Source organism: Haemaphysalis longicornis, unplaced genomic scaffold, assembly GCF_048455015.1.
Source record: "Haemaphysalis longicornis isolate Haplotype H1 unplaced genomic scaffold, Haemaphysalis longicornis Haplotype H1 scaffold_7, whole genome shotgun sequence".
NCBI lineage: Eukaryota > Metazoa > Arthropoda > Arachnida > Ixodida > Ixodidae > Haemaphysalis > Haemaphysalis longicornis.
Window position 1 is genome coordinate 191,367,121 of NW_027526422.1, and position 25,305 is coordinate 191,392,425.

The 25,305-nt window shown below is 47.1% G+C and overlaps 1 long non-coding RNA gene across 1 annotated transcript; it reads right to left on the reverse strand.

Moving 5' to 3' along the window:
- Positions 1-2,662: 2,662 nt before the first annotated feature.
- LOC144145653 (uncharacterized) lies at positions 2,663-25,105 on the reverse strand. The gene is made up of 5 exons (XR_013317560.1): positions 25,042-25,105; positions 18,876-22,051; positions 11,619-11,680; positions 10,602-10,694; positions 2,663-2,869 (listed from the first exon to the last, which is right to left on the reverse strand). It is a non-coding gene; the product is annotated as an uncharacterized LOC144145653 (long non-coding RNA).
- Positions 25,106-25,305: the final 200 nt, after the last annotated feature.

The window sequence follows — 25,305 nt, forward strand, 5'->3', positions numbered from 1 at the left end:
TGGTATCCGAAGTCGGCGTGTATGGGGCTTTAGGCGGCATGCGATAACTTGCTTGGTGCCATCTCGGTTGTGGATAAGCTGTGTGATACGTAAGGTATTGTTGGATTTGTATTTGGAAGGGTCACACAGGCGGCGTAAGACGGTCCAATTGCGGCTCATGTTGAGTGTACCCCGCATTTCTCTTAGAGTTGGCGCTAGTCAGCCTGGTAACGTGTTCGGCCTGAGGCGTAATATCAAAGCGGTGGCGTTCAAGTCCGCGGCACAGGGCGCGGCGGTGGTTGCGTTTGTGCCACTTTCCCTGGAGGCTATTGAAAGCCGTAGATAGATGCATCATTCTCACTTCCAGCTAGGCAGAGGGTACTTTCGGGTAAATGAGTTTCTGGTGTTCATGTTTCACTTGCAGCAGGCTGGCGACACACTGATCGATGTCAGCGTCTTTTTCAAGGGCTGGGGGAGAGGTATGTTGACTGTGTATACAAGCGAAATGCACACACTTCGTCATATGCGTGTGGTATAACTGCTCGTGTAAAGATACAAAAAGCAGATGGTTACATGTACTGGCGTGCAATATATCGACGAATTAGTGAAAGAAATGTATTTCGCTTTCCTTTCTCTCTCAATGGTGCAAGGTTTATAAAATTAGGCCAATATGAGCCCCAGCGGCATGATAAGATTGTCCCGTTAAAAATAGCATAAACTGAAACAATCCGTTCGCTCGGCATTGATATCACCTCTTAGCTCTTTTCTCTGCTTTTGGGGTATATTTACAAACAACTCTTTCGTTCATTACCCGTTTCTTAGAACATCATTCTTACGTTCGTTCTTCGGTATTCCTGTGGGTAATATTTGTAAACAAAGACTAATCCCATATATAACATTGCTGAACCTACTTCAAAAAATCCCGACCAACACGCAATTATAACAAATATAGACTCCCCCAAAGGGTCTACTTAAGCGAAACTGTGGAGCTGCTCTTTCGACATTTGTATAGGTTAAATCTCAGAAAAAATCTACAAATCAACAAGCAAATAGTATACCCAGAATTGGGTGGGAAGACAGTTTCCCAGTGGGGGCTTTTTAAAGTAGTTATTTCGGAAACTTTGGCCTTAGCGAGCCACTACGTCATCACTGAAGTGTTCTAAATTAAATGCAAGTCCCGAAGTGTAGCAGTGTTTGTCCAGACGTTGATTAATCCGCCATCTAGCCACGCAGCCAGCCAGCCAGTCAGTCGGGTACTTCGCAGATATATTTAACATCAGGAACACACTTATGACTTACAGGCGAGAAAAATAAGTATGTTTCAAAATGCCATCACGATGTTTAAACTGCCCATCTTAATTGAACTTAAAACGGCTATGGAACTTTCACCACGCACTTTCACGGCGTAAATTTTACGAGTGTAGTCAATGGCTATTTTCCAGGCACATGTTTCAAGCGCTTCCACAGAAAAGCAATTCATCAGGGCGATTGAAGCGTGAGTAATATCACTCTTTGTTGTATATTTACACAAACGCCATTCGTGTTTCTTTCCTTTGCTGCACATCATAAATAAAAATAACAGTTCCACCCCGCTTGTACCGTATTACGCTACCAATTTATCCGCTAAGATCAAATCCACTTTAGGGAATTAACGCCAATAGATCCCTCACGTGTGGTGGCAATAAAACTTCCTGTGCAAAAGGAGGAGCACAGATAAGTGCATTTCTTGAAAGAAATAATTTTCTCATGAAATCTACGTGACCTCATTTGAAAGATATTATCATGGAATCAAACACGACCTTTTTATTTTTGAACCAAGATACCCTCATAATTGCCCGTCCTAATTACGCTACGGTAAAGTTTATGCTAAGAGACATTGGCAGAACTAAATTTGGCGTAATGGACATGGACGTGTCTGAAGCTTTATTCAGACGGCCGGCTAGTTTTGACGTAGTGGAAACCACCCGTATTTTCACTAACACTATATTTTTTTACGAAATTAAATCTGTGCAGCGTGGTCAGACGTTTGTAAGAAAATTGGAAGCCCCAAACACCGTGTTCTAACGCAGCCTCTCAAGTGACGAAGTGTGTTATTGGTACGCTAGGCCCCGCGCATTCTTAGTTACCTGCCCGCGCATTATACATATACACATAGCGTTGACCTCAACGGCCAGAGTAGCTGCGCCACCGCTGTGACGGGCCAAGAAAGCCCTTAACTAATGCATGCAGAGGTTGAAAATGGTCCCATGACAACGTTTCTTCGTCTTTGAGTGTATTTTAGATGTCATTATGGCAAATAATTTTAGCGTCCTTGAAGAAGAAAATGCTGGGTGAAGCGGATTCCGTTCGTGAATACAAATGTGTGGCACAACCTAGACTCCGCACTATAAATAAAAATGGTTGGCTGAACACTTTTTTCTTATTCAAGTGCCGCCCAATTGATTTTTTTTCTAAATAATTTTCCGCATTTAAAAGAATATTTACAGGTGCTGAACGTACGGCAGATAACTTAGTTGCACGGCACAAGAACTAACCCTAGCTCATAGTGTTGCATTAAAAAAAAATTCTACCCTGAAAAGCTACGACCCCCGGAACAAAGACCATTTGCTTGAATTTATTGAGTCTTGTGACTCCATGTCTCCACCTTGTATAGCAAATACGAGTGATAACATCTTCGCTTGAAATAAATATTTTATTATAGGTTTAGCTGGGTGAACAAAAACAAAAAATTGTGTGATGATGTGGTTGTTCCTTCCAAGACACTTAACAACACCTTGTTGCGTCCGCATGCTGGGATCCTGGGGTGTCAAGACAAGGCGTTTGCTGTTTCAGCAAGTTCACACGTACCACTCTTGCAGAAACCGGGTGTGGTTTCCCCATTCACCATTTTCTGTTGAGAAAAGAATAGGAAAACATTTAGTTGGTTGTTTGACTATGGGAATACTTATTTCGCACGAGCATACATTCTCTCGATCATGTTTTATACTAGCGCAATGTAACTGTTTGTTTTGTTTGCTTCCATTTTGTTTTATCCCCCATAATTTGGGGGCACAAAGCGTGCATCATTCCGCAGTCTAAGCTGCACCACTGACCGCATTTTCGATGCTTGCCTTAAAAGTTCCCGCTTGCCTTAAACGTTCCCGCTTGCGACGCCAGACACCGACTAATCGGGATGTTACCTGCCAACGTGTTTTCTTGCATTCGGAGCATCGTTCCTCTCTACAACAGAGAGAAAGCTACGGTGCTAGCAACGCTTTTTCTTGACGGCCGCTGACTGCTTCTGATGACGCTCGCCGATAGCTTGGAACTTGCAGCCAAGCTTGGAACGAAGAGAGAATGCGCGCGATCAGGGCAACGTTTAAGAACACAGCCTTGGCCGAAATATAAGCTGGTGATGTTCGCAATCATTATGTATCAACTGACTGGCATGGACGATCGACTGATTGCTGGATTTAACGCATCGAATCTACACAAGGGCTATACGGCGCGCCTTAAGGAACGGCTCCGGGATAATTTTGACCACCTGGGGATCTTATACTTGCGTCGAGATTTTAATGCACGGGCGTTTTAGCTTTCCGCATTCATCAGGAAAGCAGCCACCACGGCCACGACTGAGCCCACCTGCATGGGATCAGCTGCACAATGGCTTAGCCTCTGAGCCACTGAGGCGGTCTAGTTACATGGACTAACAGCCGGCACTGGTATGTGCCGGAGCTAAGTGGCCACGGTAATGTCTTGAAACATCGGCGCGTTAATTTTCTGGTGGAGCAGCTATCAATTAACAGGTGTCATAACCGCCGAAGCGAATCATCAAGTCGGGTAATATGCGTTTACGATTAAAACACATACTTGCAACAACACCTACAGGTTTTTATCCTTGAATTGCAACACATTTCGGGAAAAAGCCTGCTACTTGTGGACAAACGAGATTTTGAGTTGAACAATGGAGTCCTGAGTTGAGTCCCGAGTTCAGTTGAGTCCTGCTCTCAATATGTACTCTAATCAAACTGCAAAGAGCCATTGAAAAATGAAGCGAGAAAAACTGGAATCACGATGTATTTTGCGTTCGTGAGATGTAGTTTCATAAACTGAATACATGTTCTAAGCAGCAGTCTGATTGCAGCTGTTTACAGTAGATTTCCATAAAACATTTTTGCTACGTGTTGTATGTGTAACCGTTTTGTTAACGCGCGTTGTGGTTGAAATTAGTTGAGTATTAGTAAATGCCCAGAGAAACAAGTTACGGAAGCTACGTGTAGTTGCGGTCTCGTGGCCTTGCTCTACTATTAACATTACTATTACTTCCTTTACTATTACACCCACCAAAGGCTTATTATTCAAGAAAGGGTCTCAATGCTCCCGGCCTGTCATGTATAAGCGTCCAAAAAGAACGTACAAAACGTGTTTGCCCTAACACGAGGATGCTACGTGCTCAGTAGGCGCTCCACGACGTCGTAACGAGATACGAAGGGCAAACTCTCCAAGGAGGGATAATTGCAGGCAACGCCGGATCTAGATAAGCGCTGATTGTTGGCTTCAGCCGGTCCCGCCGGTCATTTACACAGGAACGTGTCATGGCTGCGCTCTGGAGGCTCGCCGCTTAGATAAGCGCAGGCCTTAAGCAGGCGAACACTGCCACAGCCAGACGACTTTAACCTATTTTCATTCTACTAGGGTGCTACATAACAGACCATCCAAATGCCATTAGAACATGTGGAGGACATCCCTGTAGACAATTCAAGGAATATTTCCACTGTCATTTCCACGGAAAATTTCCCCTGCTGGCCTAGAGGTACTAGGCCGAGTGCTGGTTGCCATAAGACGGAGGATCCTAAATGTAGCAAGGCGTAATTTTTCTCTTGTACATTCAGACCCAGCTCCTAAATTCCGCTGTGCAGCCAACACGCAAGCAAAAAAACATGCAATTTATTAAAAACTGAGTGGAAGATTGAGCGCGTGATAACAAGACACGTTCATACTACGGTGGCTCTTTACTATGGCCATTTTGCCATTTATAATTGTTACCGCTGTTTTTCATCTTAAGTCAAAATTGTTCATCTTGAACTGAAGTTTCACGACGTTTCCAAGAAACCGTAAACCTTGCGTAACAACTCTTTATTGTTTGGCTATGTGTATCTGACTAAGATGTGGCACGATTGGTGCGCCCATTCTGTCCTAATGATTACAGCGAAACTGTATTTATCTAAGCTGGGTAGCAGAGTTGGTAGTCTATAGTTGCCGGGCGCTAATTAGTGCTTTTCAATGACAGCAATTAGGATAACACAACTATTAAGCAAATACTGGTCTCAATTGGAAGCAGTTTAGGAGCGGTGTCTTCAAACACAAAAAATGACAGCATCTCCACTCCGTGGATGATGGCATAGAAATGATATATAAATTGCGCCCCGTGGGACATTCCATTTGCCCCTGACCGTCATTCAATTTGAGCCGTGAGTTGCACCTTGATTATTTCCTAAATTAAACTGGAACTCGCGGCTGAAATCCAATTTCGCTTGATTTTCGCTTGATGGTGGTGTGTGCACGGATGGACGCGGACGGACACTGGGAGGTCCTAGGGTAGTCTGCACCGTTACAGGCGAGAGAGTAAGACTCTTGTCTCTCGGGTAACTACTCACGGTCGTAGCCCAATGGGCAAGACGACTGTCACTATCTCTGTCTGGTCTACCAGACACAGGCTCGATTCCTTCCGGTGCCTGTGTGATTTTTTTGTTACGGGTGTAAATGCTATGCGCACTAACGCGGATGAACATTGTGCCGTCCTAATGTACTCCGCGCCTAAAAAACATCCCAATGCTCCAATCACAATTTTTCTTAATATCTGTGGCATCACCCGGCGTTCTGCAACCCGAGAAATAAGAGACTTGGCGTTTTACAGGCATTTTATTGGGAGCCAGAGATTTCAAGTAAACTATTTTTTCCTTCCTTTCCCTTCCCTTTTTTTCCCTTCCGTTAAGGGAGCGTCAAACATTTGGCAGGTAAAAAAAATAAGTCACCATTTTACTTCTTTTGCTGTCCGCTCCATTGAGGCGTTTTTTAAGTGAGAGTACGAAGTGTTCACCAAAATTTACGGGGTACGGGTGTTTACACTGCGGAAGAAAAAATGCGAGAACCTCTAAACGAAAAATGTCAACAGACTTTCACTGAGTGGGAAGCGAATTTTTTAGCCAGCTGCCGCGTGCTTGCGACGTGAAAGAAAGGCCGTGGCCGTGGCCGTGGCCGTGGCGACGTGAAAGAAAGGTTGTTTAACGCTTTGAAGATGATGCGCTTCCGAGTGACTTTTTATTAGAGAGGGAAGAATAGGGGCCAGCCGATGTGTCCTTTTCAATATAAACAAAAAATCGCCGGACACTTAAACACTCTTGATATTTGAAATGCGAAAACATTAGAGTGCTAAACGGCCCAATGACACAGCCCATTGGCTCAGCACGTGTTGCTCCGCCACTCAAGCTCCTCTTCTGGGCCGAGTGGCCTTAGGCGGATACTGCTCCTGCTATGTTCTAGGCAGGTCACCGATAATCACCGTACACTATTACACGATTACAAAATTAAACAATTACACAGTTATACAATTACAACCATATACTGTTGTGCGTGCCAGTTGCGCTCCATGTCATGGAAATGACGGCGCCAGAGTTTCGACCAATTACCACACAGAATGGTCTTGAATAATAATAGCATAAAAAAGATAACGAATTCGGCATTACAGCATGAACGAGGCTACCTTTACGTGCAAGTTTATTTGAAATATCTTATTTTTATCACGCACGTAGTAGCATACGTCACGGTCATCTGGATGGCGCTAACGGCTGAACATACCTGAATGATAAGGTGACATTTTTAAACATAAGATAGGTAACACTGGGTAGAAGTAGGGGGAGGTGCGCGTCTAGTTTTTAATCCGACTTTCCCATTTTGGCCTGCATCTTATCTCACCATGTGATGACCACACATGTGAAGATACGTACTACGTATGGGTCGTATCCAACTTTTGTATTCACACCACAAAAATACATCTTAACATGAGGCCCGCTCTATCAGGAGAGATGTAAACGTTCGCAACCAGGATATTCTCAACTTATTCTCAAATCATGGCACGTAGCCTTCTAGTTGTTTATCCCGTTTTTCGGAAAGACCGCGCCCAGGAATCAATTGGAAACCGCGGCTATCAAGTAGCGGGACACTTCCTGCACTGAGCTTCCACTGCGAGGGAAACTCCAAGTGCAGTACGTGCGTGCTTATCATACCACAGATAAGAATGTTGGCCGTGGTGGATGAGCCCTATTCCAGTGCCTGCAGTTCCCCGAGACCGTGCAACCTACCCATTAACGTACTATGCGATGGCGGATACTACGGCGGAGCCGATAACCTGTCGGTGGGAGAATCTTTCGTGGGTTTCTAGCTGCGCAAAGGGCGTCGAAGCATAAAGAGGGTGTCGGCAAGTGAGTCACCTCGACACCGCCGCTCGCGTGTCCAAGCAGAGAAAGAACGGACGGAGAAAAAAAAATTGTTCGCGTGTCTCCTTGCTTCGCAGTAAATGTCGTCGAAGGACAAGTCTGATGGACAGAGAGACGGAGAGACACACAGACAGACTAAAATTCATCCTGCCGTTTCAGGGCGTTTGTTAGCTTTTATACTTGGCACTTCATGACTGCTGGCATGGTGGCTGGAGGGTGGAAAACCGATTATTCGTGCGTCAGGCTGGAACGTTTGGCGGATTGGTACGTCGACATGATGTAAAAACAACGCAGTAGGACGAAATACACGAGGAAAGAAACCATACCGGACGAGCGCTGACAATCAACTGAAATTTATTTGAACGAAAATACATAAAAGTCATTCAAACGACGCATGCGCTAACATCCTTGCCATATCAAACAATGATAGAAATAAATGAGTGTTTTTCTCTACCAGGCACGCGACTGATAGGTGACGTGCTGGTGTCCGTCGTATTGTTTCCGTGTGCGCTTCTCCTCACGGTCTTTAGCTAGCCGCTCGTCTCGTTGCTAGGACGTTTCTTGGGCTCGCTTGAGATAACAGGCGTCGGCACACTGGCGCTTCTCGGCCGCAATGTCCTCTTCGATTCGAATATACCTACGGAGGCAACGGTGGCGGTAGTTGTCGGTGGCCCTGAGTAACACACGATCGTGCTCCTCATGACCCACTGACAGATGGCGCAAGGGTGGTGCGTTTTCTGGCAGTAGTATTTTTCATTTGCCATCGCAAAATTCAAGCATCCAGGTATTTTTAATGCAGGACCACTGCAAATCTCACGTGTGTATTGATGTTTTGCCTGAAATAAGCGTAATGTTTTCTTTTGCTCAACACTGTTCACAAGTGTGAACATTACCACCAGAGTAAGATGTTTAGCAAAGGCTTTCCGTATTTAAAACGTCTCACCCAACACCTCCGTTACTTTGGCCTGGCAAATGAATCGAGGGAGAGACAGACAGGCGAAATTTTCCGCTTTCAAGTTGCCCGAGAAAAACTGTACTCCCCAAAACAAAGAAATATTGGCCGCGTACCTGCTCACTTAGCACCAGCTGTCGAGAGCAGTCTTCTGCAGGCCCTGCCTCGTAATAGCCTCTCTCATCGCCCGCAGCCACCTCTCACGCTTTACAACTCCGGTGTCAATCCTTTTGTACTAAACACAATGAGGGTTGGCTAAACTGAATACAATTACCTCGGAATCGCTCTGTTTCTCCGCCATCGGTTGGGACCTCTAGCCACCGTTGCGAATCACGGCCCACACGCTCCAGTGTCGGGATGTTTGGCATGTTTGGTTAAAATATAGCACTTAACGCGCTTTTTTGTTTGCCTTCGACAAAACTAGCTTACGTCTATTTTTAATTAAAAGAAAACTGCCACTAGTAGTTATGTAGTATTGTTTTGCCCCCAATATGCCTGCCGTTTTCTTTTTGCTTAACAATGTGGAAAGCAAGAAGCGCGCTACCATACAGGGATAATTGGTACACGTGAAAGTTTTTTTCTGAACGAACCATAGCTTGGTTTGCGCTCAAACGTCACACGAAAATGGTAATTTATGGTCTATTTCATATTACACCGCCATCAACGACGTTACTTACACTTTTATTCTGAAAATAAATAAAATCAATTTTCACCTATTGGAAAGTAGCGGCCCATTTGTACGCGCGATCGAGTGCAAGCTGATCTTGAAACAACGGCGCCACCTGGGGTATGCAGAGCGAAATGGGCCATGGGGATTCACGATACAACGAGCCAAATGAGGTAGCAGACGATCAGAAAATCTGTTTTGACACAATTTTACGATCATCACTAATATTTGCATAACCGCTGATTTATTCATGATAAAATATTCCCGCGGCTCGTCGTCCCCAATAAACGTTGCATTGGTCTCATCACGTGATTTCATATTTTTTTATCGTCGGCTACCTCGCTTCGTGGTAGCAGACGATCAGACACGCCGTCGTTCCAAGGTCCGCTTGCACTGGCTCTGCGTCTAAATCGGCCGGCATTTTGCCATTGGCGAAATTGTTTTTATTTATGTGCATAATAAACAGGAAAGTAGCGTCATAGTTGCCGGTGTCAAACAAAATAGACCACAAAATGCGACCTTCGTGTGAAGTTTGAGAATGAAACGAGTTGCGGGTCGCTCAGGAAAAAATTTAGTGTTCCACTTATCGTCGTAACATTTTGAATGCAGCAGTTTGGGAATTGTTTTACTTTTATAATCCTCGGAAAGAAGAAATCTCTAAAAAGTTGATCGTACGACTGATCTGATGGGCAGACAGTCAGACAGACCGAAATCATCGCTTTAAACAGGCCAAGAAAGACTCGGGTATATAAAGTCAATGAATGCGACGTAGGCGTCCACTCGACGCCTCCTAATTGGCCGGCAAAAAGGAGGTGGATGTATTAAGGAGTCGATAGGAAAAAAATGAACCCGCCACCACCTTTCACGTGTCCCTAGTGAGCAGAAAAACTAAGCAAAAAAAACAGTCCCAGGAAGCAATCAGTGCGACACAGTCGCCAAGTAACGGCACTCCACTGGGACGCCGGGAGCAGACCGCGCTACAATATCTAGCCTAAAATCTTCAAAGCCCAAGAAGCCAACGTGCGCATTGGCAGCCGCCGACCTAGTGTATCACCATGCCGGCGTTGAGAGTACTGCAGGGCATGTTTTGAGAAGCGATGAATGTATCAACCACAGCCAACAAACGTGGCGGAGTTGTACAACCAGGCAACTGCAGAATACCACAGTCGTCTCAGAGCATGTGTGCTTGGGGTTCAGAAACTTCGTCTTCCATTGTGAAGTATGTCAAACGATTTTACTGTGCCCTTGCTTCGGTACACCCACGAACTTTGCTCGCCAGCCACTGCTGCACGATATGATTGCTCCACAATTTTTTTTGCTCACCAGAACGTCGAGAATCACGGATGGGAAGAGTGGTGCGTCAGGTGCCTCGTTAAAGTGGGTTCTCTAGAACAGTTGTGGTCACCGGTGTTTTTCTACTGGGAGTTGTGCTTGTGTTAATTCTTGAACAAAGTAGTGCAACCATTGGGAAGGTCTCCCATACCTGCATGCATATGTACACTTCGAAAGCTTGTGTACGGTTACTTACCACACAGGGTGTTCCATCGTATTCCCACGAAGCTTTAAACGGCAGTCCTTCGCACAGGTAAACGCATCTGTCAACAAATTTTCCCAGTACTACCTGTGAAGGGCAGGTCGTTGTTAGAGATATAATTTTTATTGGTGCTTGAAATGATTACAAGTATCGTGAAAAGAAAAAAGCCAAAAACTGCACTGTAAAAGCCTATGTCAGTGCTTATGTGGTTCAGCTCGCATTGAAGTCGACGTAATCAGTATTCAAGCGTGGAATGTTCGCAAGACCATTTAAGTTATATTTGCCCTAACCCTTTTTAACCAGGCCAGAATTTGTTACGCTTATGTGACCAGGCAGCCTCGATTTACTTTCCAAACATTTACAAAAAAGCACTGTTAAAACGTAAATCGCATTTCATTTTTATTCATTCTGCGTAAGTCCCCATTCTGCTTATATCTCCCAACACCTCGTTATTACGCCTTAAATTTCTGTAAAACAAAAAAAAAAGCATTTGATGGAACCCATCAGACACCCTTTTTTTGGAGCCAGTTCAGAGCGCACGTAACGCTATATTGCTGTTTTCATAAGACACGCAATCTACGGGACTTCGCAATTTCAGCTCTGCGCAAAATTTAAAATGTTCATTCGTAAACATTGTAAAACTTTAAAAAACTTGATTGATGAAGCAGCATCACATGCTTGATTAAACTTGTTCGAAGATTTGTTGGCCTGGTTTCAACGTTTACTCCCACAGGGTACCCAGCTTAAGTGTTGTATACACAATTTTGGGAAAGAGGGCGGAGCGCAATTCCTATATCACAGGTCATGTAATTCCGTTATTGAGTAACACGACATTAAGTCGAAGATTGTGCATAAATGTGGGCTCCGTTTTGCTTTTTCTCACTGCAAAATAAATAAGACTATGTTGTCTACTAGACATTTGCATTTCCCATAATAACCTAGTTTGCGCAGAGTTCTTAAGGCAGGAAATAACTCCTCAGATACAAAAGACCACTTTGTTTCGGAACTTACATAGTTTATTGCTTTTCGACAGTGGCGCACCAACGGCACGTTGCTTACTTGGGGCAACACATCTGGAAAAAATAAAACGTAGAAAAGTGGAATTTTTTTACACCTAGTTTTGATCACTCAACCGTAATTCTCACTCCCTAAAGGATCACACTGTAGAGTGGTAGTAAATATAAAGGTGCAGCACTATCATTTGCGAGTTACGAAAATTAGTTTCGCTGATTCCACAATCTGCATAATCTAGACGTGTAAACTCATTTAGGTGCATGATTTTAGAAAGTATAAAAAAACCTAGTCGCTGCTGTGTTTATGCTTGTGAGCGCGGTGGAACAAAGCATCTGAGGAGTTCAAATGGGCAAAAGTGCCTTCGCATTCGATGTATATGATATGTGCCTGGGCGAGCACGAATAAGTTTGATTGAGAGTGTTGGAATACTAGTTTCCAGGGGTGCTAAGGATATGCTACATGTATCTGGAGCAGAAGCCCTAATTTTCTGCTGCCGTTGAGCAAACCACCACACTGCACACTTTTTGCCGTCAATAAAACAGTGTCGGTGATTTTATTCCTCTAAAAAAAAAAAACACCACAGCTGGCCGCACTCGAAACCTAGAGGCACTCGGTTCAACAAACAGCATACCGGAAACAGCACCGACATAATTTTGCTCCCAAATGAAACCACAAATAAACAGTATAGTGCCAAATGCCACGCGACATAAGGCTGCAATGACAGAACGATCAACGTCACAGAACACTGTACAGTGTGAAAGATAGAGGAACACATAAAGGCAGAAAACAGACGTGGTGCTGTGCGTCTTCTCAGTCTTCTTTCACGCTTCTTGCTACTATGTCTTCTGTAGCGCAGCGCCGAATTGCCCAAGAGCATACTATTTTAAGAAATTCGAACCAATGAGCGGACAGGAGCGTAAACAGCCAAATCACCGCCGTTTCAGGCTACCGCCGGACCGCCGCCAGAGGACGCACCAATGTGAGCTCGTTCCTTTTTCTCACCATTTTTACAACCCCATAACTCAGCGTAGCCTTTACGCACACAAACCAGATTACCACAGTCTCTTCATAACCACCACCAGACGACATTAACAGTATTTTTATTCGTATTCGAAAAGTATTTTTTAAATTAGAGCAAGAAATCTAAAAAAAAAGCATTTCCACAAAAAAACGTTCTCTCTACTCGTTTTCGCATTTTCGCAACAGCAACAGCTATGTAATTCCGAATACAACAATACTCTAATCATCAGAATATGTCCACAAATAACAATTTCGCACAACTTTTTCTCAAAACCTCGCCAAAGCCGCTAACGCTAAAATGCACTTTAAGCTATAACTTCCGAACACAATAACGCAGGAAGAAACGAAGGACATCACTGCAATCCTCACACCAACGCGCACCTAACTACTGCAAGCGCGCCTTCTTAAAAACGTTTTTTCACTCCAATACTCCAGTTCAAACCTCGAAAAAACACGCGCCCATAACACGTGGCCGACTAACACCCAACACTCAAGAACTAGCTCTGTAAAACCTTAAAAACCACATTCCTCGTCACATACCCTAAACGTGGACACCTCAAGCACAAAAATCGGCCCCTAAATAGTGTTGTTATTCATTTTTGAGCAGATTTTGAAATTTGGGACTTTGTTTTGGGTCTTTGACGGTTTTTTTTTCTAGTAGGTTCAACTTTCGGACTTCGATAATTCCAGCCCGCACTAAATACTGAATTTTTTTCGGCCAGACATGCTGCGGTAGGACCTCATATAGTATGCTCTATGCCAACACGAGCATCACTTCTGATTCTGATTGTAGGGGTTTTACGCGCTGAAGCAACGCAGGCGATGAGGCGCGCCGTAGTGGAGGGCTCCGGATTAATTTAGACCACCTGGGGACCTTTAGCGTGCGCCGAAATCTCGTACACACGGGCGTTTTTGCTTTTCGCCTCCATCAGAAAAGCGGCCGCCGCGGCCGGGAATCGAACCCGCGACCTCGTCCTCAGCAGAGCAACGCCTTAGCCACTGAGCCACCGCGGCGGGTACGAGCATCACTTCGTGACACTATAACCATCACGTAGGGCCCCAATCCCGTCACGAATTCTCGCTACCCCAACCGTCTCGGTAACCAACGCGTTCTCGGTACTCGGTACTCGGTACTCCAACCATCCAGCCAGCACTTTCGCAAGCAGTGTTTTGAGCCATATTTCCCCAACATGGCCAAACCAAATGCGCAGAAAAACTCCCATGGGAAGAAAAAAACACCGCAAAAACAACAGCTTCCCGTACTTTCCTCCAGTCCCCTGTATTCTGAACTTACTACTCCAACCATGACAGCCAACCAACATGAACCAATGTCTCGCTCGAAGCACAAAAAACCGGCGTTGACCACTCAACGAATGCCCAGAGCCCATGCGAGGTCCCAACACGAGGTCAGAGGCAGGTTCAAAGCTCAAGTAGGAAACCTTAGGCCTCGGCCGAGGACGTCGACCTTGACCAGCCGGGTCATAACTCCTCGTCAGCACGCTCAACTGAGCCTGACCCGGAAAAAAGAATCTAAAAAACTCTAGCATCCTCTTCATCACATTCCTCCTCACGTTCACCGATCCCACACACACTGTTGAACACCCCACCTCCTCCTCCCGCATTCAACCACCAAGAAACTGAAAACCCTCGTACCAGATCAAAACCCACCACACGGTCGCCCTCTCCTCCTTCCTTAACCCAACAATGCCAAGTATTCCTCTTCCATCTTTTCACTGAGGTCCAAAGACCCCTTTCCCGTACACCTTCGCACACCAATGCCGGCCATCCACACGCGTATGAATCCACGTGATTCTGTCCTAGACGCCGCCATCCGCTACGACACGGAATTCATGAGTGCACTGATTGCGGCTCAACCGGGAGGCCTCACGGAACAGACAAGCGAACGCCTGCTGGATGCTTTCCAAAAGACAAAAAGCACCCGTTTGGGTCTCACTTACAAATCGCTGAGCATGAAGGCTTAACACCGCCTAGTGAAGACGACATACTACTCGTCCCGTCCCAAACCCCTTCTGAAGAACGGTCGTCCCAACCACCTGAATCCCCAAACCCCTCGAGCCCACCCATTTCACCAGGTCCCTCTCAAACCCTCCCACCACATTCTATAGCACCCCATCACCTTCTTCAATCCTGCCCTCAAACACACCTCCGAAAACAACCCCTAGTTCCCCCTCCTGCCATGCAAACGCGAAATCCCCATAATAAACCCACCCACTCCAACCAACCCGCGGTTCGACTTACCTCCCTGCCTCCCAAAGAACCCCCTCCCAACCGCTTGGCCTTTGAGCCACCACCACGTGTTCAAACCTTTTCTGCTTCCCAACCGTCACGTTACCAACACCTTGTACCCGCCCCCCAACCCAAAACCACAAAACCGAAACCACTCCTTCGAACACCTACGCAAACTCAAACATCATCCACAATCCCAAAAGCAACCCCAGACCCCAAGAACAACGACAACATTGGTTATCAATGTAACCATCCAGAAAGGTGTAAACACAAACACCATAGCAAACGTTCTCACCACAAACTTCAACCCAGAACAACTGGGGTTAGTAGACGTAGGCCTTAAGGTTACGAACACCACGGTGGTGGTTTCATCCTCAAGCATGGATGGAATTACTCGCCTAAAACAAACCATCGAGCAAGACCCGCGGGCACAAGGCTACAGCATGCACCTCCTGGCCCCCCCGAAAACCGATGTTTCGGATCGTTGGCGTTCAGGTTGGGCTCCCCGCAGCCGACATCACCAACTACCTTCTCACACAAAACACTCGCCCCTAGAAAACACCGCAAGACGCTGACATCACCTCTGACTACATAAACAGGAACGCAATACGAATCATCGCAATAGCCACCTCCATCCCCCTTTACAGACAACTGAAACAGCTGACACACCTCAACATAGGCTGGGTCTCGTGCGCGCTCTGCCAACACCACAACATCCCCACATGCAAGCTGTGCGCTACCATTGGCCATGTTGGAAAGCACTGCCGCAACCGGTTCAGGCGTTGCGGGTACTGCGCTGAGCCACACACAGTAAACCAGTGCCCCTACCGGGGGACCACTCAGCCCCCTCTGTGTCCCTCCTGCTGGTCAGCTGGCAAGGAAGCCCCACACGATGTCCTCGCACCAGAGTGTCCCATTGGACAGCAATGGATCGCACGAGAGGAGGCACGCTGAAACTAAAACAGCCCAACCAAGTCCCAACACCAATACACATAACACAAGCGAAGCTCACAGGCAGCACCATACCTCTATTCCCAAAAATGACCCGGTCCTGTAATCCTCAACACATCTGGCAGTGGAACTGCCGTGGTTTCCGAACTAAAAGAGCCAACCTGCAAGCTCACATCGCAGCCATACCCAACCCCCCCCCCCCCCCCCCCCATCCTTCTGGCACTACAGGAAACGTACCACCCACCCAAACTTAGACTCTGCATCTCACTCCCCGCCAGACTTCCCCCAGATAGCCACCCTTGTACACCGAAATATTGCCACCAAGTATCAAACTTTCGCCTCACCAATCCCGCACACACTCACTACTCTCCACCTCCCCAAATCCTCTGTCACACGCTTGCATGTTCTCAATATCTACAGCCCCCCTAAATCCAAACACATCTCTTTCAAATACATCTTTCACCAAGCCCTTTCTCTCGCTAAACATGACTCTCTCATAATTGTAGGCGACTTCAACGCCCCCAGTGTTGAGTGGGGTTACTCTCACACGACTCGCAAAGGTCGTTTACTATCTGAACTTGTCCACTCCCTTCAACTCACCCTCCACACCAACCCTTCATCCCCCACACGCATTGGCAACAGTGCCCAGCGCGACACCACTCGCGACCTCACCTTTAGCACTGGAAAAATAACCCACCATACCTCCAGGACACCAGAACATTCGGCAGCGATCATTATATTATAAGCACATCTATAACCCTTAAGGGCACCACCACAACGCCCCCCCTCCCACCACGAACATGCACAGATTGGGATCTCTTCCGTACTGAATGCCCCCTCCCGCCAACTACCACCTGCGACTCCGACCTAGAACAATGGACGACCCACCTTCTCTCAGCTAAACAATTGGCAACGAAAACCATCGACCCTGCTCCTCAAGTGCAATATGTAGACACGCACCTCCGTAACCTTTGGGAGGCTTACACCAGCATAGAGGAGCGCTGGCGGAAAAAAACATCGACGCAACCTTCGCCTCAAACTCCGAACCCTCCGTACAAAGGTCAAAGCACACGCACTCACCTTAGCCAGGAATCTATGGAATAACATTTGCGACGAAATGCGAGGCCACATCTCCACTCAGAAAGTTTAACACATCTTCCGTGCCTTCCTCGACCTGCGCTCTACTAAGACCCAATCTCGGAACCAAACCGCTCAACTGATAGCGAACACTCAACTCTCACCCACTGCCCTATGTGACAGCCTCCGCTCCATTTACATACCCATACAGAACGCACTTGATACACAGTCATCCACACCTCTTTACTGACCCTACCTGTCCAGCCTGCGGGACACTCGACGCTCACTACCATTCCCTCTGCGAATGCCCCGCAAACCCATACTCCCGTGTTCCCTCCCCTCACCACTGGGAGCAGATGTTTCGTGACCTGGGGGAGTCAGGCCAAGTCCCGACCACCTCCCGGGCCCTGGCGGTCGCGGCGGCCCTGTGGGCCTCCTCCACACCCAATACTTGATCCCGATGGACAAAAAAAACGTATTCCTTCCTTCCGCCGTTTCACTGAAATAACGGAAAACAATTTTATGTCCGGGAATTGCTTTTTGGTTTACAATTCTTTCTTAGAAATTCTGCCTGTTTTCTTTTACGCAATTAATAGCATGTCTATTCAAGTTGCGGCATCGTTGCCTTCGGAAATTGAAGGTACGCATGTTTTTACAAAGGCACTATTTTGCCGACGTGCCGTTTTGTGCCTCAGCTGTATACCACGGCTGTAGTTTGTGGGCCTGTCTGCTTGTCGAGGTGTTTTTTTCGTATTGCCTGTTTTGTTAACATGCAATGTGAGCCCATTCGGATTCCACACTTCATGTTTAGCGTGTGACGAATTCTTGCCTGGTATTTTCGGGGATGCTGCTCTCGCATGGCTTCTACGAACTACCTATATTTCATTATATAAAGCCCTATTTTATAGGAAAGGCGTGTAAAGCCAGAGGCATGCATGCAAGTGTCATAGCTGTTCTCTGTGCGTTTGTGTATTGATCTTTTTTCTTTCGCTTACCAACATTTTCTGCAGGAAGACAAGTTGCTGTCTAGGCTCACAGCGTCTTCAACACTGACGTAGAGTAATTTTGTCGCTCAGCATTGCACGCTACAACATTGACGGCAGTACCGGGACAAATTCAGAAGTAGAGGTTTTAAAAAAGCTCTTATTTCGCATGGGACCATCACGATACTTTTGGTTGTTGCAAGCGGGATTTAGGCGCTCCGAAATTCGGCTTTATTAAAGCGTCTACACTGAATGGTATTTTTACAGAAAGGGCACACCGCCCGTTTTATATTATTTTAAATTACGACTTTATACTACTCAAAATATCACGAACGACAGCAGGCACAATCACATAAAACAGTATTTGCAAGTCCGATTTACGGCTGCTTAGAACGAGTGCCAATATTCGAATGCGGAACCCTCATACCGTTAAGGAGAAATAACCTCGCTAACTAACAAGAACTACGCATTGTTCCTGTTGCTAATGAAAAAGAACGTTACGAACAGAAATAAATTTCGGTTCAACAGCCTTTTGCAAAGAGTAACCCGCCGCTTGTGGCTCCTTGGGTAAGGCGTTGTGCTGCTGAGCACGAGGACGCGGGTTTTATTTCCGGCCGCGGCGGCCGCTTTTCTGATGGAGGCGAAAAGCAAACGCGCCGGTGTTAAAGAAATTTCAGCGCACGTTAAAGATCCCCAGGTGGTTAAAATTAATCCGGAGCCTTCCACTACGGCGCGCCTCATCGCCTGCGTTGCGACGGCGTGTAATACCCTACAATGAATGAACGAATCAATCAATCAATCAATCACGAACAGAAATGAATTTCGCTTCAACACGGTTGTACAAAGGTAGTTTAATGCCCCAAACATCTAAATAAATGTGACCTGGCGCAAGGATTGAATTTACAGGGGATTTGCACAAGCCTTTTACAAGGACAATCTGCGTGATCCCTCCGAGGTAGAACGTCAGCAACCTTACCTGTACAGAAAGCCACGTCGATCATAACAAAGAACCAAAAGTAGGTTCTCGTACCCAGTTTGAACACCATGCTGAACTTCACTTGTCGTGCAATGCAGACTTTAGAACTCCGTTAGTCTTCGTTCAACATGAGTATCAGGAGCTGTGGAAGCAAGTTTAAAAACACTCAATGCATTCAGGGTGAAGAATCCGGATATGCGTTTTTTTGTCTTTACATTTCTTTCCCCGTGGAGTCCATTGCTCAATGCGCTGCGTGAGTCACTCTCGTGTGGGATGTGTGCTTGCATCGGCGCTTGAACGTTGACACACCACCTGTTTCATACTACAGCTTACCGACATACAAAAAATATTGAATAAACTGCACAGAAAAAGACAAAAAGGGTAAATTCTCAGCTGGGGAACATCCTCGCAGATGAATCTTTTTTTCCCTCTGAACTCTGGCAATGCAAACGTTTCACTTACTCACATGAAATCCCAGCCAACTCTAGTGCCGTCATCGATGAATGAAGCAACTCGCTTCCGATGACGTCGCTATCCAATTTCAAAGCCGGCTCGCAGGAGCATCGTCATAGGAGATAGTTTTCTAAAATGCTAGTTTTGTCGCTGATCATCGGAGAAATAACTTTAATAAAATGAAAGACAATACAGTTTAGTCTATAAATGCAAGACGAGCTTTGACTAGCCCCGCCTCCCCTCCTCCCCCCCAAGCGTGAAATTACTCCATATGGTGAAGACAATTTTTGTTAAAAACTGTTTCAGCGGTGTTTCGGTGGAGATAATAGCGTAATGTGTAATGGAACAAAACTTTTGCAACGAGTTACGTAGAGGAGGAGGAAGAAGGTTTATTTGGACCACTCATTTGTTCGCTTTTCAACCACTGGAGACGGGACGTGTTCGTAGTTTGGAAAGTCTGCTGATAGCTGCCCTGCCTGGCGGGCCTTTTTCAGCAGCTGAAGCTGGTCGCCGGCGGCAGGACTGGCTAGTCTACCTTATCAGTGCTCATGGTATACGAAGACAATAGGAGTTAGGCAAGGACCGTAAGAATACTTGTAGGTCTAGTGGTAGGGAATGCAGGGTTGGGGAAAAATGCGCAAGTGGCTGAGTACAGCCTTGGGTGGGTGGTGGAAAGGAAACCGCCATGTGGGTACGGGATGCTTTCAAGGCGGAGGTCGGGTGTGGCTTCCTCGTCGGTCAACTTGTCGTGGGGAGGCGGAAGATTGGGGTATTCTAGGGGGTAGTTTTTCCGTATATCTTTGCATGCTGTAGCCACGAGGTGGTTTGCTCTGACGGCTACGGCGGAGTGCTAGGTGTAGGTTGTGAGCCACCTCATTCTTCAACAGACACGGATGTCCCCAGTTCCATATGTTCAGCGGCCAGGGAGCTTCGGATGGAATGTAGACCATAATAGAAATTTCTTTATTGACAGTGAAGCTATTGAACAAGCCAAAAGTTTTCCGTTGCAGGAAAAAATTCAAAACTGCCGAACGTTAGTGAGCGGAGGCTTCTCGGCGACCGACGAGCGTCCTCGGCACGCGCGGAGACCCTAGATAAAAAAAAATCTGCAGAAACCCCAGGAGTGAGAAAATGGCGAACGTTCGTAAGCGAGTGCCTCGCTGCGACCGCTAAGTCCTAGGCTCGTGCAGTGATATTAGCAAAAAAAAAAAAGAAACTCCAGCGCTGTCGTCAAGCGCCACCGCGCATGGAAAGAAAACTCCAGCGGTAATGCTAAAGATGAAATCATAACCTGACTGGAAGAGGTCACCGCGGCCGCCGCATTCTCTAGAAGGCCTTATGGATGCCTGGTGACATGGCTACGAGTGTGCCAATGCTTCCCGACCCGACTTGCAGCCGCCACCGCTGCCTCAAGTCCATGACGAAGAGCTGTTGCAAGTCCGCAATGCGGACGATTTCTTCGCATCCATTACTCGCCCTGGAGAGGACGGTGACCTCTTCGGTGCATGTGACGACGATTACAAGGACCACAACTATGCAAACAATGACACTAAAACTTTAGTATTTGTCCGGTGCGTCTTCAACAGCTTCTCCGTTCAACTCTTGCGAGTTAGTGCAAGCCTGCCTCAATTTGTTTTTGATAGATATTTCGTTCTCGCGGGGGTGGGCCTTTAGCAACAACCGCTCTCTCGATTAGCCGAAGCTGGTCCGCATTGTAGGAACTGGACAAGCGGAGTTTGTGGTTCGCGGGAAACGTAAAGGAAAGAACGTGCACTGGGGATATTTTTTAGCTTGGTGGGGAGTTCACCTGCATACAACCCAGCGTGGGAAGGAAAGTAGAGGGGAAGTAAAAGGTATAAAGAGAGAATAAAGAATAAGAGAGAGGGCTGTCAATCCGGGGACATTAGTAAGTAACTGCACTCCGGGCTACAGTCGCTGCCTGAGGCCGGTTGTCTCCAGGTAATGGAGCAGATGGGCGAAGACTTCTTGTTGGGTTGCCGCAGGTCCCTTCGGGAACAGAAGATCCTCCATGCCGGCGCCGGGAAGGCCTCGGCTCTGAAGCGCGCGGTGGAGCTCTGCTCTCTACGCCGCGTGGCTGGGGAAAGAAGCAGAGTAGGTCCTCCAGAGGCTCCGGTTCCGAACACTCTGCACATGTAGGGGAGTCCTCGCGGCCGTGTTGGTGCAGGCGCTTCGCCATATTGCAGCAGTCCAGCCGCATGCGGAGCAGCACGCAGCGGGGAGAGGCCGCGGCGCCAGGACACCCACAACCCGAGGGTCGTGGTGTACTGTCTGCACCATGCAGTTCAGGATGGTACGGGCCTCGTCGAAGGCAGTGACGTCACGAAAAACTGTAGTGCCCTCGTGGTAGGCTTCCTTAGCTCGGGCGTCGACGTCCTCGTTGCCCCGGCATCCAGTGGAGCCGCAGATCGCAGTCTCTGGAAGCCACCGTCTGCAGCTTGGTCGCAAGGGATCGCTCCGTGTGCCGCTGCTGTTGGTGGGCTGGTCGGCCGCGTGCAGCCGCAGCAGGACAAGCCTGGAGTCCGTTAGGAAGACCACCCCGGGATGGTTCTTGGGCCCGCTCTCGAGGAGGAAGTAGGTGAAGCCCAGCCAGCTCCGCCAACAGCATCTCCCACGTCTCGGGGAAAGGGGTGTGGGGGCTTGGTATTTGCCCGTACTTTACGATGATGCGTTTCGGAATGTATTTGATGGTGCGTCCTGGTTGCCTGCAGATTTATATTGGGCTTTAAACTTTTTTTTGGGCTTTAACACATATTGAGTGCATATTACTAGGGAACCTTAAAAAAATTTACAGCCGTTCCACTCTATGTGAAAACTGTCGGAAATGCAGAGCACTGATTCGCCCTAAGGGGCTGTAGCGCTGATATCCGCTCACTGCTACCACCCGACGCATTTCAAATTTCCCGCCTTCGCAGTGCTGGCGCGCCCCTGCCTGAAACTGCGCCAGCAGGAGTTCTGTTCTTTTTGTGCTTGTTTTCCCTGCCGCGCATGCTGGCGTTGCACTGCCCCTTTTTTTGGAGTTTGGTGGTAGTGAATGCGTTGTATCAGCAGCTTCTTGACGTAGTTTGAATGAGTCAAGGATATAAGGCGCGTTCGTAGCCTCCCATTCTGTGTCGCCTTTGTGGCGCAGTGGGTAGAGCACCATGTACATTGCGTTCCGCCCGCAGGGTCGACGGATCGAAACCAGGCGCCGAAAAGTTTTTTTTATATATAGTGTAGGGGGAGGGGTGCGGACTACGACTACGGACGTCAACGCGGGTGACATCGTGAGTTACTGAAATGCTCTGCATTTAAAAATTCAGTGCTTCATCTACATTGATATACCGCTTGTCGCAGGGGTTTGAAGGCAGCGCCACGTCTTGTTTTTTACAAGAAGCAGGGCGGCAATTGTATGACACCGTCGCAAACGTAAAACGGGATTACAACACCGGTCCTCATTTCTTATCTTGCGTAACTAAAAGCGGGTAACTGACGCAGCACTTCTAATAACGGCTAAAATTAGGAGCACTTGCGAATGCCCTCTTTCCGTCATTAGTGACCGACGGTATAAAACGTAACAATAGGTTGGTACTACTCCGATTACCTGCCATCGTCAGTAGGGAGGTCGTAAACGTTTCTTCCCAAATTACGGTTATTTCGTCCATCGAGATTTCACTGCACGCACAGTACGCAGGAACAGTGTAAAATGCACTGTTGTTCACAACGGCAAAAAAATACGACAGCCCCCTTCACTAGCGCACTCATAGATGCGTGGTAGATGACAGACAAGCTGTGTTTCTAAATCTGAAGGAAGACAATATTGAAGGTCATCATCCCTTACTTGACAAAAACAGGGTACGGTACTCACCAGGCTACGGCCCCCTTAACTTATGTTAGCCATTTCCCTACGCCGAAACACTTGTGTAGCTGCTGCTTTGCGTAGCCCTGCTTTTAGGAAAGTTTTAGGGCCGTCTACATTTGCCAAAACGACGCTATCTCCACATAGCTGTCTCAGTATATGTCAAAGTAAAAGCTGCAGCAAATTTACAGTTACAACACGCTGGATAAAACAACTCATTGTTTGAAAAAGGAGCAACACAGTCCATAGGCCTTTTACGTGAAGCAGCAGGCCACGAGGAAGATTGAAAGAATTGTTTTTCTTGAAAGAAAACCAGTGTTATTTGGAAAAAATATGCTGACCAGAAGCGAAGGAAGATGTTGTGGACGGTTCTATTCTGTGCAGTATTTAGGGAACGGCCAGAAATAAGAAATTGTCTTTAGAGGGGCCGGCCAATTACGAAAACTTTAAAAGGGCGCACCGTGTTTTCATTCATGAAAAAAATACATCGCTTATTCGATCATATGTAGGCATAAATGTTTAGCGCAAACCCATTTAAGAAGTAGGCGCCATGCGATGCCATTTTTGCCACGTCCTGTAAATACTTAACAACTTATGAGACGAAAAATTCTTTTTCGCTGTAATACCTCTTAATGGATTCTTGCAGCCACTCATCACTCAGCGGCCTTCCGTGAAGCAGAGTCCGGGTAGCCTGCTTTTTACTCTGAGTCCGCTGCCAATGTGTCAGAGGCTCTTTGTTTGACCTAAGTACGGACTATTGTGCAAAGGCAGAATACACTACTGCTTGTAAATCGTCGTTTAATCCCCCAATACGGGTATCTCTACACCCTGCGTAAATGTAGCGTTGCTAGGAATCTGGTCATATAAGCATAATTCAGAGAACGTGCTGAGATTTCTAGTGGCTGATTTTCCTCATGCTGGGGTTGTAAGCAATTTATTAAGTAATTCATTGCTTAGTTAAGGCCCTAGAACTGGGTGGAACAAGGGTCCCCGGTGCCACATACATTCTTGTTAAGAGAGAGCTCTCCTTTCTGGAATGTGCCACTCAGTCCGGACGCATGGATCCCTTTGCTAGAAGCGTAAGAGCAACTGTGGGATGTTTGCCGGAAAACAAGAGCTTAATCTCTACGTCACTCTTTGGTGTCATAGCAAGCCAACCGGGCGCCGAATTACAAAGTTTTGATCGCATCGTGAACGTTTCAAAAGTGATTGTTTTGACCGAGCTCTGAGTAGCTAAAAGCAAACACCCGGATGTGACAACCGCAATCACGGCAGAGCCACTGCGTTGAGCAGCGGCATCTCAGAGCAGATGGTTTCGAGCAGACGATCTTTCATCGCCGTGCTGTTCGCTCCCTGGCCGACCAGAAGGGAAATAGCTATGTTAACCCATTCGTAATGCCTGCAGAATCATTCAGTCCCACGAAGAGGACTATGCGATGGCTGTGCGACAAGCTACTGCACGAACTTGGCTGGCGGCACCGTGGGCTCAGCGTCGAGGATCAAGTGACACGCACCCTTCGCTTGTACACTACAGGTGGCTTTCAGTCAGCTGTAGGTAACGAAGGAACGATGTCGCTGTCGCAGCCCTCCCTGAGCAGGCGCATCTACACCGTGGCCATCACACAGTGAAATTACGATTGTCTAAGACCTTGATAGCTGCTGAGCAGTCGACCGAAATTTTAGAAGCACCCGTCATAGAATTTAAAAATTGTTATTGGTACTTTACGAATACACACACCAGCTTAACGTTCCTATACAGGATGCGAAGCGACACGTAGTTAAGAAACGGAAATCCTGACCACTATCCCATTTTTTTCGCTAGGAGAGTACCACAGAAATGCCAACACCGTAACGAACCGTTCGAGGCTCTTGGAGAAGCTCGCGTCAGCATGCGGGAAGTGCGCCGATGCCTACATCCGTAACAGGCTAGTATCTCAATACGCAGTTACTTTAACCGACATAAAAATCGTGGTCCAAGCGCAAAACATCTGCGCAGTCATAGCATTGTTTACTGTTTGCCGCTACAGCAAACAGCTGGCTGAAGCGGCCATCTTCCGACCCGGAAATACACGTCAAGGTCGCCCAACTGGCCGAACATGCCGTTCGCGCCCAAGGGCTGCA